Source organism: Felis catus, chromosome C2 (assembly GCF_018350175.1).
Source record: "Felis catus isolate Fca126 chromosome C2, F.catus_Fca126_mat1.0, whole genome shotgun sequence".
NCBI lineage: Eukaryota > Metazoa > Chordata > Mammalia > Carnivora > Felidae > Felis > Felis catus.
Window position 1 is genome coordinate 20328358 of NC_058376.1, and position 14438 is coordinate 20342795.

Here is a 14438-nt window from a genome sequence, read left to right on the forward strand (position 1 = left end):
ACTTAAGATTGTTTCCATATATTGTCTATTGTAGATAATGCTGCAATAAACTTATGGGTGCATATATCTTTTTTAAATTAGTGGGGTTGTTATTGTTTGTTTGTTTGTTTTCGGGGGTAAATATCCAAGAATGGGTATGTAATTTGTGGGGTTTTTTGGTTTTTGGTTTTTGTTTTTTTTAGAATTTTGTGTCTACTTTTACCATCAAATGTTATTTCAGGGTCCTAAAAGCAAAATTCTACCTAATTTCACAACCAGAATATTTTTCCCAGGCCTTGTCGACCAGAACTTTTTAAAGAGCACATTAATATTAATATTAATATACTCAAAATGGATGAAAGACCTAAATGTAAGACAGGAAACCTTCAAAATCCTAGAGAAGAAAACAGGCAACAACCTCTTTGACCTCAGTCGCAGCAACTTCTTACTTGACATGTGTCCGAAGACAAGGGAAATAAAAGCAAAAATGAACTATTGGGACCTCATCAAGATAAAAAGCTTCTGCACAGCAAAGGAAACAGTCAGCAAAACTAAAAGGCAGCTGACAGAATAGGAGAAAATATTTGCAAATGACATATCAGATAAAGGGTTAATATCCCAAATCTATAAAGAACTTACAAACTCAACACCAAAACAACAACAACAACAGCAATAACAAACCAAAAAACAAATAATCCATTAAAGAAATGGGCAAAAGACATGAAAAGACACTTTTCATGGGGTGCCTGGGTGGCTCAGTCGGTTGAGCGTCCGACTTCGGCTCAGGTCATGATCTTGCAGTTTGTGAGTTCGAGCCCCGTGTCAGGCTCTGTGCTCACAGCTCAGAGCCTGGAGCCTGCTTCCGATTCTGTGTCTCCCTCTCTCTGCCCCTCCCCTGCTCGTGCTCTGTCTCTCTCTGTCTCTCAAAAATGAATAAACATTAAAAAAAACTTTTAAGAAAAGACACTTTTCAAAGAAGACATCCGGATAACTAACAAACACATGAAAAGATACTCAACATCACTCATCATCAGGGAAATACAAATCAAAACCACAATGAGATATGACTTCACACCTGTCAGAACAGCTAAGATGAACATCTCAGGAAACAACAGATGTTGGCGAGGATGTGAAAAAAGGGGGAACAGTCTTGCACTGATGGTAGGAATGCAAACTGGTGCAGCCACTCTAGCAGTTTGGAGGTTCCTCAAAAAATTAAAAATAGAACTACCCTATGGCCCAGCAATTGCACTACTAGGTATTTGTCCAAAAGATACAAAAATGTTGATTCTTATCTAAGAGGCACATGCACCCCAATGTTTACAGTAGCTCTATCAACAATAGCCAAGTTATGGAAAGAGCCCAAATGTCCATCAACTGATGAATGGACGAAGAAGATGTGGTATATACATACAATGAAATAGTACTCAGTGATCAAAAAGAATGAAATTTTGCCATTTCAATGACATGGATGAAGCTAGAGAGTTTTATGCTGAGTGAAATAAGTTAGTCAAAGAAAGACAAATATCACATGATTTCACTCATATGTGGAATTTAAGAAACAAAACAGATGAACCTGGGGGGAAGGAAAGCAAAAGTAAGATAAATACAGAGAAGGAGGCAAACCATAACAGACCCTTAACTGCCAAGAACAAACTGAGGATTGCTGGAGGGGATGTTGGGAGGATGGACTAAATGGGTGATGGGCATTAAGGAAGGTACTTGTGATGAGCACTGGGTGTTTACGTAAGCACTGAATCACTGGGTTCTACTCCTGAAACCAATACTACACTATATGTTAACTAACTTGGATTTAAATGTTAAAAATATGGACAAAATGAAATAAAATAACTTTTAAAAAGCACATTAATATTCCTATAATAATTTCATAGCCATATCCAACTTAATACTTCGAATAATTGCATGAAGTAAATATCATTCTGAACCACAGCTTGGGAGGTCTGAGCACATGTCATCATCCTTTGCCTCAGGTTTTATTTGCATTAGTCCCTCTTCACTTTGACTGCGGCTACCGCAGAGTGGTAACCAGAAGTTACACTCTGGAAGGGACCCTGGGCTCTATCTAGAGTGTCTTAGTTCTGATTCACAATACAAACTCTGGGCATGTAAAGAAACCACATTTCTACATTGTGCTTTGTAGAAGGGGAATATAAAGTTATTCTTATTCTCTGTTAAATGCACTCTAGTTGAGGGAACATACAGAGATCTAATCACTTACATTAAAAGCCAAATAAGTGGGGCACGCCTGGGTGGCTGAATTGGTTAAGTGTCTGACTTTCTCTCAGGTCACGATCTCATGGTTTATGGGTTCAAGCCCTGGATCGGTCTCTGTGCTGTCAGCTGGGAGCATGCTTGGGATTCTCTCTCTCTCCCTCTCTCTCTCTGCCTCTATGCCACTCATGCTTTCTCTCTCTCTCTCTCTCCTCTCTCTATCTCAAAAATCTTAAAAAAATATTAAAATTCAAATAAGTGGAATACTTCCAAAAATTAAAAAATAGGGGCACCTGGGTAGCTCAGATGGTTGAGTGTCCAAATCTTGATTTCGGCCTAGTTCATGATCTCATGGTTCAGTTTGTGGCATTGGGCCCTGTGCCAACCGTGTGAAGCCTCCTCTGGATTCTCTTTGTCTCCCTCTTTCTTTGCCTCTCCCCCACTCTTACTTGTTGTCTCTCAAAATAAATAAATAAACATTAAAAAATTAAGAACAACAATAAAATGTGATGGAGGGCCAAAGAAGGTAGAAACCAGAGTCAGCTGGGTAAAGCAAGGAAGCCTTTGATGGACAAAGCAATATTGAATTTGACCTCCATGAGTGACTAAAACATCAGCAGGGAGAAACAGTAGCAAGAGTTCACTAGGCAGAGGGGTATACGATGAACAAAAGTTCAGGTGTTGAAAAAAGTGCGAATGTTTGGAAAAGAAATAACCAAGTTTGGCTGGAATGAAAGTCCGCATAGAGGAAGAGTACACATTAAGGCTGCAAAATATTTTAGAGTGATGTTATTGGGAGGCTTGAATTCTAGTGGGTGGTCCTAGCATTTTAATGGTAATTGTAATTCTTTCCATGCTTTTCTATTAAGGAACTGATATGACATTGCAATACAATTTTGGAAAATAATTAGTTGGACGTTAATATTGAAGAACCTTAGTCAAGATAGTGGTAGTAAAGGGGCACCTGGGTGGCTCGATCAGTTAAGTGTCCAACTTTGGCTCAGGTCACCATCTCCTGGTTAGTGAATTCAAGCTCCACGTCAGGCTCTGTGCTGACAGCTCAGAGCCTGGAGCATGCTTCGGATTCTGTGTCTCTCTCTCTCTCTCTCTCCCCCCCTGCCCCACTCAAACTCTATCTCTCTGTCTCTCTCTTCAAAATAAATAAACATTATTTTTTTTTAAATCAAATAATTTAAAAAAAGATAGTGGCAGTAAGAACCGCAGAATGAGTTACAGAAGGAATTTTAGAGGTAGAAGCCACTGGAGTTGGAAAATAATTGCATATAAAAGATTAAAAAAAAAAGGAACCAACATTAACTGTGGAGTTTTAAGCTGGAGAGACAGAGGTTGGTGCTGCACATATGAGGAAGAGGGGAGCTGAGAACAGATGCAGTTGAGGGGCATAGAAGTCCACTTTTGCACACACTGCATATTAAATAGCATCTGGGCCTTGGGCATCTCCATGCTTTGAATCATGAATGAAAAAGAGAGGGTTACAATTATGTATCCTGAGAGCTTTCAGAATAGAAATATTCATTGGAATCTGTGAACGTGGATATGATTCTACCGGTCCTAAAGGGAAGGTTCAACGTACTTCTTAATCTTTTTGCTCTATCCAATACATTCTCCCATTTAAAAAAAATGCCTTAGATTTTGAACTTCATGTTATCTGTTCATTACCCTTCTTTATGAGAGTTCAACTGGTCACTGTAAGTTTCTTTCATACTGATGAATGTGGCGGGACTGCTCAGAGCCCACCCGTTATCCTCCCTTCTTTCTTGCCACAAATATCTGTTAGATCTGTAGTATTAATAAGGCCAGCTTTTAACAATGTAATAATAAAAAAAAGTCCCACCTTCTTCTCTCACATGACATATTTTGGCCAATGTGAAGAAGGCAAAAGTCTTCTAGGGCTTTGGGGCCATGCGTTCCTTTTGTTCTTTCCTTTCTTCGTGTCTGACACATTGATGGGATGGCTGGAGATCTGGCAGCCATCTGGAGAACATAAAAATGAGACTTACCACCAAGGTCAAGGACAGGAAAGATATTAAGGCACCTGACCCTCTGCTCTAATCCTGAATTCTCTAGTCTGAACTTTCTGTACGTGAAAAAAAAAAATACAGTTTTCATTTGTTCAAGGCACTGTTTTGGTTGGAGCCTGTTCTTGTTCTTAGCTGAATATAATTGTGGTAAAATAGAATTCAGGGTTTATATGTGTCAATCTGCCATAATATGATTATGTGGATTCACTTTTGTCATCATAAATATACATAAGATCTGTATCAATATTTTAAAAATTTTTTAACGTTCATTTATTATTGAGAGACACAGAGAGGCAGAGCATGAGCATGGGAGGGGCCGAGAGGTGGGGAGACACAGAATCCAAAGCAGGCTCCAGGCTCTGAGTTGTCAGCACAGAGCCCGATGCGGGGCTCGAACCCACAAACCGAGAGATCATGACCTGAGCCGAAGCTGGACACCCAACCGACTGAGCCACCCAGGCGCCCCAGATCTGTATCGATTTTAAGGGAAAACACTGTAAACATCTTATGGTTAAGATACATGACTGAAGTGGTCTAACAATACACATTAAACTAGACATACAGTTGTTCATTTTTTTACTTTTTATTTTTTTCAAAATTGTGCTTTATGGATGACAGGGCTGATTATCAGCTTAAGTGACTTCAGTTTCCACTGGCAATCACCATGGTTAATGAGTAGGAACAAACATGTACTCATCTAAGTAAATAATCCACCAATCACAGATACTGAGAAGCCGTAACATCTTGATGTCCTTTGATTTCAGATTTCTGTCATTCTTGTTTGGTGCCGTGTGAACTGCAGTGCATACAGATACACTAGGGGAGGGGAAAAAGCTATCTGACCAGCTAGTGATTTGCTTCCTATGAGATAGGCAGCATATGGAAAACACTGGCCATTTGGAGATCTGGAGGCATGAAGAATCATATTGAAAACAGAAAATCTGATTGCCTTAAGTAATGTAGCATTTTTTTAACCTTTTTTTTTTATCTCCTTTGCACAGTAACCAGTGATACTAAAAAAGAAAATAGCATACTGCGTCAACTCTATTAAAGCCAAAGAAGGAAAAAGCAAGAGCAAGTTTAAATATCAAGGGCGCTCTGAAACTCCCAAACTAGTGGCTCTTCTTGTCTCTTATTTGATCACTGAAGAGAAGAGAATATTGCCCATATTCACTAAATTTTGCTTTCTATTTTATGTTTTTATGTTCTGAAATTAACAGAAGGAATAGAGAACAATTTTAAATGTTCAACTTGTATTCTAAGCCAGTAAAAAATTTGTCCTAACCATTAAAAAAAAAAAAAAAAGAATGTACTGTTTTTAATGCTTCACAGCTCTCTGGGATAAAATAGTATACAACCAGATAGAATGTTTGGTAAAATGCTTAAGAAATACTAGGAAAAACTTTTGATGATATGACTGTGAACCAGTCTCCCCTTCTTCACTTCTGGTGGAACCTACATTTTGTACAGGCGTTCACCTCTTCACCATAGGATTTAGGTCAGGTCATCCTCAACTCCAGTTATCAAACCCTAATCAGTTTAAACCAATTATGGCAGTTCATGACCCTTTGCAGTGATGTAGTTAGCCATAGACCTGTATTAACTTGTAGACTTATTTTAACCAATATGCTCATCAGAGATAGCTGCCTGAAATCTGTATGAAAGTTTATTTTACCCTGGAGAGACAGAGGGAGGGAGGGAAGCAGAGAGTGGGGGGAAGGGGGGAAGAGGAGACAGACAAGGACATGGGAGTATGAGAAGGGAAAGGAAGAGAAGGAGGGTAGGAAGAAAGGAAGATGGGAAACAGGGACAAAGGAAGGAAATAGTAGAGTCCTTTATACCAAGTCTGGTTGTAGCCTACAGCTGCTGTAACTTTCTCCTGTCCAGAAGAGCCCATCAGAGGGTAAAACAACAGGTTTGGAAAGCAGAGCTAAACTTTGAAAAGAATCTGAGTCCTCAAGGGACACCCTTGAGCTGCTGAATTTACAAACCAAAAGTTTCTCTACTTCCATACTCTTTGTAATGTGACGTGAGAATGTGTTCCTATTTGAGATAAGCATGTAGTCTTCTGTTATTTGCATCCAAAAGCAAGCTTATACATAAAGTGGGTGCCAACTAAATCAATAGCTACTAAATGAATATCCTCTATGCTTTGCTTTAGGGGAAGAATTAGAAATTTCTTGTTGATGTTATTTGTATTTTTTTTTCATTTGTAGAATAAACATACTTCCCATCCTTTGATTTTAGAGAGCAGGAAAATGGTATGAAGCATGCTTTATATCACATTTTCTTTATGATTGAATTAAGAATGGCCTACATCATAATTATCTAAGTTTCAAAAATTTAGGACTTCTCTTCCTTATAGTCTTTCCCTGATTTCTTACACTCCTTTCTTAACTTTTTTTTAAAATTTTTTAAATGCTTATTTTTTTTATTTTGGGAGAGAGAGACTGCTCAAGCAGGGGGAGAGGCAGAGAGACAGGGAGAGAGTATCCCGAACAGGCTTTGTGATGTTAGCACAGAGCCCAATGTGGGGCTTGATCTCAGGAACTATGAGATCAAGAGTTGGATGCTTAGTAATCCAGAGGAAAACACCCCAGCACCCTCCATTCCCTTAACTTCTTAAATCAGAATCTCTGGGGGTGATTACCTAAAATCTGAAAATTTAATGAATAATTCGGTTGGATATTAGATGGACTACTAATAGACACATAATAAGCTTCTGGTATATAAAACACTTTAGTCCTTTGCATATTTATAATAAGATATGTAATCTGAATTAGTTTACGATTATTGAAATGGCTAGATCACCAAAATTCATAACCTTGTTTGTTACTCCAATATTTTCCAGTGTTTAGCTCTCTTCAACCCCACGGAACTTGTCTAGCATACTTAAAATCATGAAGACCATTAGCATAAGCAAATGCAATCCCTAAGAATTCGTGTAACTTTACTTTTGATCATTTCGATCAATTTCAGACTATTCCCAAGAAGACAATTACTGGGCTTTTATGTATTTTATCTCAATAACTAAACATCATTTAAAAACTTAGAATAGTCATGAAATGGTTAGATATCGATGCAAGTTCTATGGTGTGTAGCATCTTTGTTCTCTAAGCATAAGTAAATCAGCTCAGTTTTAATGATGTTAATTTAGTATAGATTTGAGTGATTACAACTATTTCACAGGGTCTATTGTCTAAAGGACCATCACAACAGATGTTCCTCCTTTAGCTCAGCAATACTCATGGAGATAACTAGTAGATTCAGTGCAAACCAAAGAAATATGTTGTCTGCTGGGAGCTGCTCCCAGTAAGTAGGCTGTACCATCTGCGTGCTGATTATAAGAACAAACAAGAGTGAGTTATGGAAAATAACTCACTGCCTTCGATGTACCTGTGAATTCATTTGCATTCTGTGGTAATACAATGGCAGAGTGGGTTTGAAAATATACCACTAATAATCTACTGTCATTGATACTGTTGAGTAAACCATCTTCATTGCTGAGACACTTCTGAAAGATAGTGACCAGAGATCCAAGTATCAGAAACTTAAAATGTCGGTCACCTTCTCCGTCAAGACTTTCTGAATCAATCTGACTTATGCGGAGTATTTGGTTTATTTTATCTTGTAATGTTTTTGTTGAACCAGTTCCAAAAAAGATAGGATCCGCAAGTAAGCCAATATAATTGGGAAGGGAGTACTTCGCAAACTTAATGTGAAGTATGCATGCGTGTAAGTGTTCGTGTTTAAATTTATTATGATTCAGATTACGTTTTCACATTCATAATTTAATTTTTTACTTTTTTTTTACTTTTTTTTTTAATTTTTTTTTCAACGTTTATTTATTTTTTGGGGGACAGAGAGAGACAGAGCATGGACGGGGGAGGGGCAGAGAGAGAGGGAGACACAGAATCGGAAACAGGCTCCAGGCTCTGAGCCATCAGCCCAGAGCCTGACGCGGGGCTCGAACTCACGGACCGCGAGATCATGACCTGGCTGAAGTCGGACGCTTAACCGACTGCGCCACCCAGGCGCCCCAATTTTTTACTTTATAAAAAACATAAAAATGAGAGAAATTGTCTGCCGGTCTGGTAATGTAGGCTTTCTGATTTGAGGAAGTATTAGACAAGGTTATTTTCAGTTGACATGACTCTTGTAGCAGCCTTTCTGTGGGAGCACATTGTAAGTAATTAAAATTTTTGCATCATGATTTTTATATGTGATACATATTTAGCAACTTGTCATGAAAGATAAGAGTGTAATTCTTTTCGTGTTTATTTATTTTTGAGAGAGGGAGTGAGAGCATGAGTGGGCGAGGGGCCGAGAGAGAGAGAGAGAGAGAGAGAGAGAGAGAGAGAGAGAGGGAGACAGAATCCAAAGCAGGCTCCAGGCTCTGAGCTGTCAGCACAGAGCCCAACGTGAGGCTTGAGCCCATGAACCATGAGATCATGACCTGAGCCAAAGTTGGGCACTTAAGCCAACGAGGTGTCCCCAAAATTAAAAGTTTAAAAAGACTTTTTCCATAAACACATAAAGTCAAATTATTTCAATTTACATTAACAATTTTGTTTAAGTTTTGGGAAAGAGAATCTTCATGGGGCCAGAAGAATAGTTCTAGTATCTAACGGATCTATCAGAAATTTTCTCTAATGATTACCATTTATACAAGGTACTATTTTAACTGGAAATGTAAAACAAGAACTTTTAATTTTTAACAAATGTGTTTATTTGCTTCATGTCTTATAACAGAGATGCATTTTGCTTTCTCTATTTCATGTTACATGTTTCTCGAGCAAAATGAATGACAGCACATACCTATGCCCACTAGGAATATACACACTATTACATGCCAAATAGCTGCATTCCAACAAACAAACCAACCAACAAACAAAATTCAAAGGAATAATCTTGGTAGTTTTATTTTTTTTTCAGGGGTTGAAGAAATGGCTCTTAGTTTTATTCCCAGTTTCTAGGTTAGTGACATGTAAATATTTTTTCTGTAGTTCCAATTCAGAAACCCCTTTTATATTTGAAGAGTTTAGGTTAAGCCAACTTGAGTTTTTAGACAACTTAAAGATCACTGCTGCTAAAATTAAAATAAAATTACTCTCTCCACATCAGCATTCTTATCAGTGACCTGTGCATTTGCTACACTGCTGAAATTCACAGACCCATTCATAGTCAAAATGGACTATGATTACCAGAAATAGGGACGTTATGGAACAAAGATATTTTGTTACAAAAATTAAAAAGTGGCCATGATACGCATACAGGGTTCCTATTCACTGAGGAGGATGATATAATCACCAGAAATTCAGGGTAAAATGCATCAAGGGTCTCAGTTCACCACAAACATTAGTATAACTTTGGTTGCGTTCTTCGTGCTCTTTCCAGTTACCTTTCTTGTACCCCCATCTTCAGCTAGCTCCGCCAAAACTGTCTCCTTCAATCCATTAATTATTTGTCCTCCCATGATCAGTGGCTTCCCCTATCCATAAATCCTCTCTCACATTCTAGCCGAAGCTGATCTGTTTCATTTTGAATTCCTATAATGCATAGTTTTTCATTCATTTTGAAATTCGGTTATTCTTCCTCTGACTACCATCCCCTCGAAGAATAACAACTGAACATCTGATATAAGTTAGAGATGACGGATATACACATATAAAGACAGGTTTTTCCATAGGTATGTGCTTCCTGTCTAACTAGTTTGTTTTCAGTAACTAACATTTTATAGAATGCTAGCCATCAAAGAAAAGTCAACATCCAATTCTAATGGCACTGATAGTTATTACTTATGAAATTCCTACTAGCTGTCTAATACCACACTAGGACAGTTATATGTGCTTTATTTTTCTAAATGGGCTACATTCAAGAGGGTGTAAACATAAGACAACTTAAAAAAAATTATTTATTCCTGAGAGAGAGAGCGCGCTTGCGCCCTCGCACAACTGGGGGGGGGGGGTGGGCAGAGAGAGAGACACGCACAGAAGATGAAGTGGATTCCAGGCTCTAAGTTGTCAGCACAGAGCCCCGTGTGGGGCTCAAATTCACCAACCGTGTGATCGTGACCTGACCCGAAGTTGGACGCCCAACAGACTAGGCCACTCAGGTGTCCCCACAACTTTTTAAGGAAAAATTTCCCACTGCCCCATAAAACCAATTTGAAGACTCCTTGTTTTTGCCAAGCCATTAGATGAACAATTAAGCTGGACTAATAACATTCTCAATCACTCTTGGAAAATAAACATTCCTCTAGGTATTTTAAGCCCAAATAGTCCATTTCTATAGTTAAAACATTCACTCCAGTGGTAAGATTAAAAAAAAAAAATGAAGATTCTTATCTAATTTAGAGTTTCTTTCTTCTCCCAGCTAGCTATTGCTTCAGGACGACTGATGAGGATTGACAGAGTGGTGATGGCCACTTTCTGAGTTTCTGATCTCACCCTACCTATACTTCGTCTCTTCCCACCATTTCTGAATTTCTCTACCCTTCCAGGATTTGAGACAATAACTAGAAAAAAGATTTTTTTCTATATTTTTTGTTTGTTTGTTTGTTTTAGGGGGAGCGGGTGGGCATTCGGTTTTTTGGCTTATGTTTTTGGGATTTGGTATCAGGGCATGGTAAGCAGTTAGAGCGGGTTCTTTCTTCCATGGAAAATTTCAAGGTTTTTTTTTTGTTTTTTGTTTTTCCTCCCTATGCTCAGGACCTCTTACTGACATTTCTTTGAGTTTCTCTGTGGCTGGTGCTCACAACTATTCCCCCAGCAACTGTGTGACTGTTGCCTCACCCACACTGACTCTTTTCGCACAGTGCGCTAACTGCAATCCTAAAGAATACTTTTTTATTTCAGTCTCTTGATTCATATAATTAAAAAAAATTATGTTTATTTTGAGAGACAGAGAATGTGGGGGAGGGGCAGAGAGAGAGGGAGAGAGAGAATCCCAGGCAGGCTCTACGTTGTCAGCACAGAGCCCAATGTGGGGCTCGATCCCACAAACATGAGATCATGACCTGAGCTGATATCAAGAGTTGGACACTTAACCGACTGAGCCACCCAGGCACCCTTGCCCCTCATATAATTTTGATGTGAGTGGTGAGGTACGTAAGGTTCACTAAGTTTTAAACATCCCTCGACAATCCAACATAAATTCATTCATCAAATCAGATATTTAGTGAGTTCCCAAGCAGTGTTCTGAACAGTGGACAAACTTTTGTAAACAAGCAGACAACAGTCTGTTCTCACAGAGCTTAAATTTGATTGGGAGAGGCAGAAAACAAATATGACTTTGTAAAAAGTATAATATATACTATATGTGATCGTCAAATTTTATGTGTCTACCTGGGTAGGTTGCCTGGTTGTTTGGTCAAATATTAGTCTCAATTTTGCTGGGAAGGTATTTCGTACATGTGACTAACATCTACAGTCAGTTGACTTGAGGGACATTACACAATCCTTGTCAATCAGTTGATTCCCTAGACACATTGATATAACAATGTCGCTTGAATTTCCAGATTTATGTCCTGCCCTTTACATTTTAGACTCAAGACGACAACATCAACTGCTGTCGTAGTTTTCCGCCCGTTGGCCTCCTCTATCAATTTCGGCCTTAATGTTTCTCGCAGTCATGGTAGACAATTTCTTAAAATCAATCTTGTAATAATATATTAAGAGATAGATAGGATAATATATATATCTTATTGATTCTCTTTGTGTGGAGTCTCCTTGCAATATACTGTTTGTTAGTGCACTAAGTGCTTTGTAGAAAAATAAAAACTGATGGGAATATGAAATGTATATGTATGCGTGTTAAAGCGTATGGATAATTTTTAGGTAGGGCACCTAGGGAAGGCATCACTGATGAGGAGACTTTTGAACTGAGATAACGAAAGACAGGCAGTATTGGGATGATGTGGGGAAAAGAGTATTCCAGATAAAGCGAACAGCATTGGTGAAGGGCCCTGAGCTAAGTCCATATCTACTTAGTTCAAGGAACAACGGAGAAGCCTGTCAGTGAATGGAGTGAGAGTGTTAGTGAGAAGGAGGAAATGAGGTCAGACAAGTTACACAGGCCAGATCATTGCAAGACTTTGGAGGGTAAGGTAAAAACAAAAAACCAAAAATGTTTGGCTGTTGGTTGAAAGAAATAGAAGGCCACTGGATGTTTTTTAGCAGAGAAATGGACTGACTTCAATTCTTAGATTGAGTGTAGACAAAGAAAGGCAACAGAAGGCAAAGGAGAGAGTAGAGAGACCAGTGAGGAGTTGCATTAGACCAGTTGCAGAGACCAGTTGCATTAATCTTGGTGAGAGATGCAGGTGATGTGGACCAGGATGGTGGCTATGAAGTGGTAACAGGTGGTCACATTCTGGAAATACACTGAAAGTAGAGTCAGCACAATAGATTTCTGACAAGATGTGGACTAGAACAGAAATAGAGAAATCTAGGATCACAGCAGCTTTGTGGACATGAGCAACTGAAAAACAGAGTTGCCATTAGTTGAAATGAAAGATACTCAGGGGCGTCTCAGTGGCTCAGTGGGGTAAGCATCCAACTCTTGACCTTGGCTCATGTCATGCATGATCTCATCGTTCTTGTTTTTGAGCCCCCCATTGAGCTCTGTGCTGATAGTGCAGAGCCTGCTTGGGATTCTCTCTCTCATTCTCTCTCTGTTCTTCCCCTGCATGTGCTCTTTCTCTTTCAAAGTAAATACGTAAATAGTAAAAAAATAAAAACCAAAGTGACTCAGGAGGTGGTGGGGGTTAAGGAGACAATGCTGTACTAAGGAGCTTAGTCTTGTCTATATGAGCTACCCAGGTCGGGAGGGCAGCAACAGACTATCTAGTAGCAAAGTTTTGGTTCTAGCTTCTGTGTTCTAGCAAGACAGTAAAAGCAAATGGTCTAACATCACTGGTCTAACATCACTGGTTTGATCTTTATAAAAAAGTCTTGAGGCCAATAATATTTCCCCTATTTCACAGGTTCAAAAAAGGGGACTATAACATTTAACATTTTATGTTTGCATTGTGTTTTGCTAGGTAGCAAACCAAATCACTGAGTATATTTGATCCGTAGGCAAGCTCTCCACAGCCGTCGATTACATATATGGGGTGGATCATGATGCTCATTGGGCAAGACATCCCATGTAGAACGTTCTAAATATTATGAGTGAAATTTATTCTCTAGTTTCCCTGTGCTCAGATACATACATTTGTTTTAGATCTCAACTAGAGATCTTCCTTCAGTTTTTTAAGGTTTCAATGTTCATACACACCAAGCGCCGAAGTAGATGTTTCTCTGAATTCCAGCCACATAGGTTATTTTTATTTCAACTAGATGTTCTGATTATTTATGCATAGTCCTGGACAAATATCCAGGAGAAGCATCTCTGTGTTTCCACTTCTTTCAGTGTTTCGCATCCTGTGTTAGCTTTTGCTGTGCCAACAAATTGCCCAAATCTGAGCAAATGACAATAAACACTGAGTACTTGTATAAGTCACGCAGGTGCTGTGGGTGAGTTGAACTGTCTGGATTATATCTGTCTAGACTGAGCTCAATGAAGCTCTATATATTCTTATCCTGGCATCAAAAGTCAGTGGTAAGGAAGGGAAATATCAATATAGCTGAGATTCCCTAAAAGATTGGAAAATATGTTGAGAATACCCAATGCGTGTGGGATAGTAACTGAAGCCAAATTCAATTTAATCTCAAATGATAGGGTGATCTGATTTCATATGAAAAAAAATGAGACATTTCCCATTTCTATTCAGTTTTGTACTGATGGGTCCTAGCTAGTGCAGGAAAGTAATGAGCGGAAATAAAGTACTTAAAGATTAGAAAAAAGGAAACAATGATTTTTATATACGTAAAAATTTCAATATAGAAATTGCTAAGACACATTCAATATACCTACAAGGAAAATAATGCTTTTTGTTAAAATAAAAGAACTCTTTCTCATATGTTTTTTTTTTAAAGTGGCCACTCTAAAAGAAAGAGTTGACTGTGATGCTGCATAAAAAATTTTATTCACTAGTTTGTCCGCATAATTAACTAAATCATTGGTCAAATAAAAAAAGAGGTAGAAGACAAAAGGAAGTGAAAATCATAAAACACATTAAACTGCAAAACTATGAAATAATTTAAAACATTTTAAAGTAATTAAAGGTGGCTAATTGAGAAC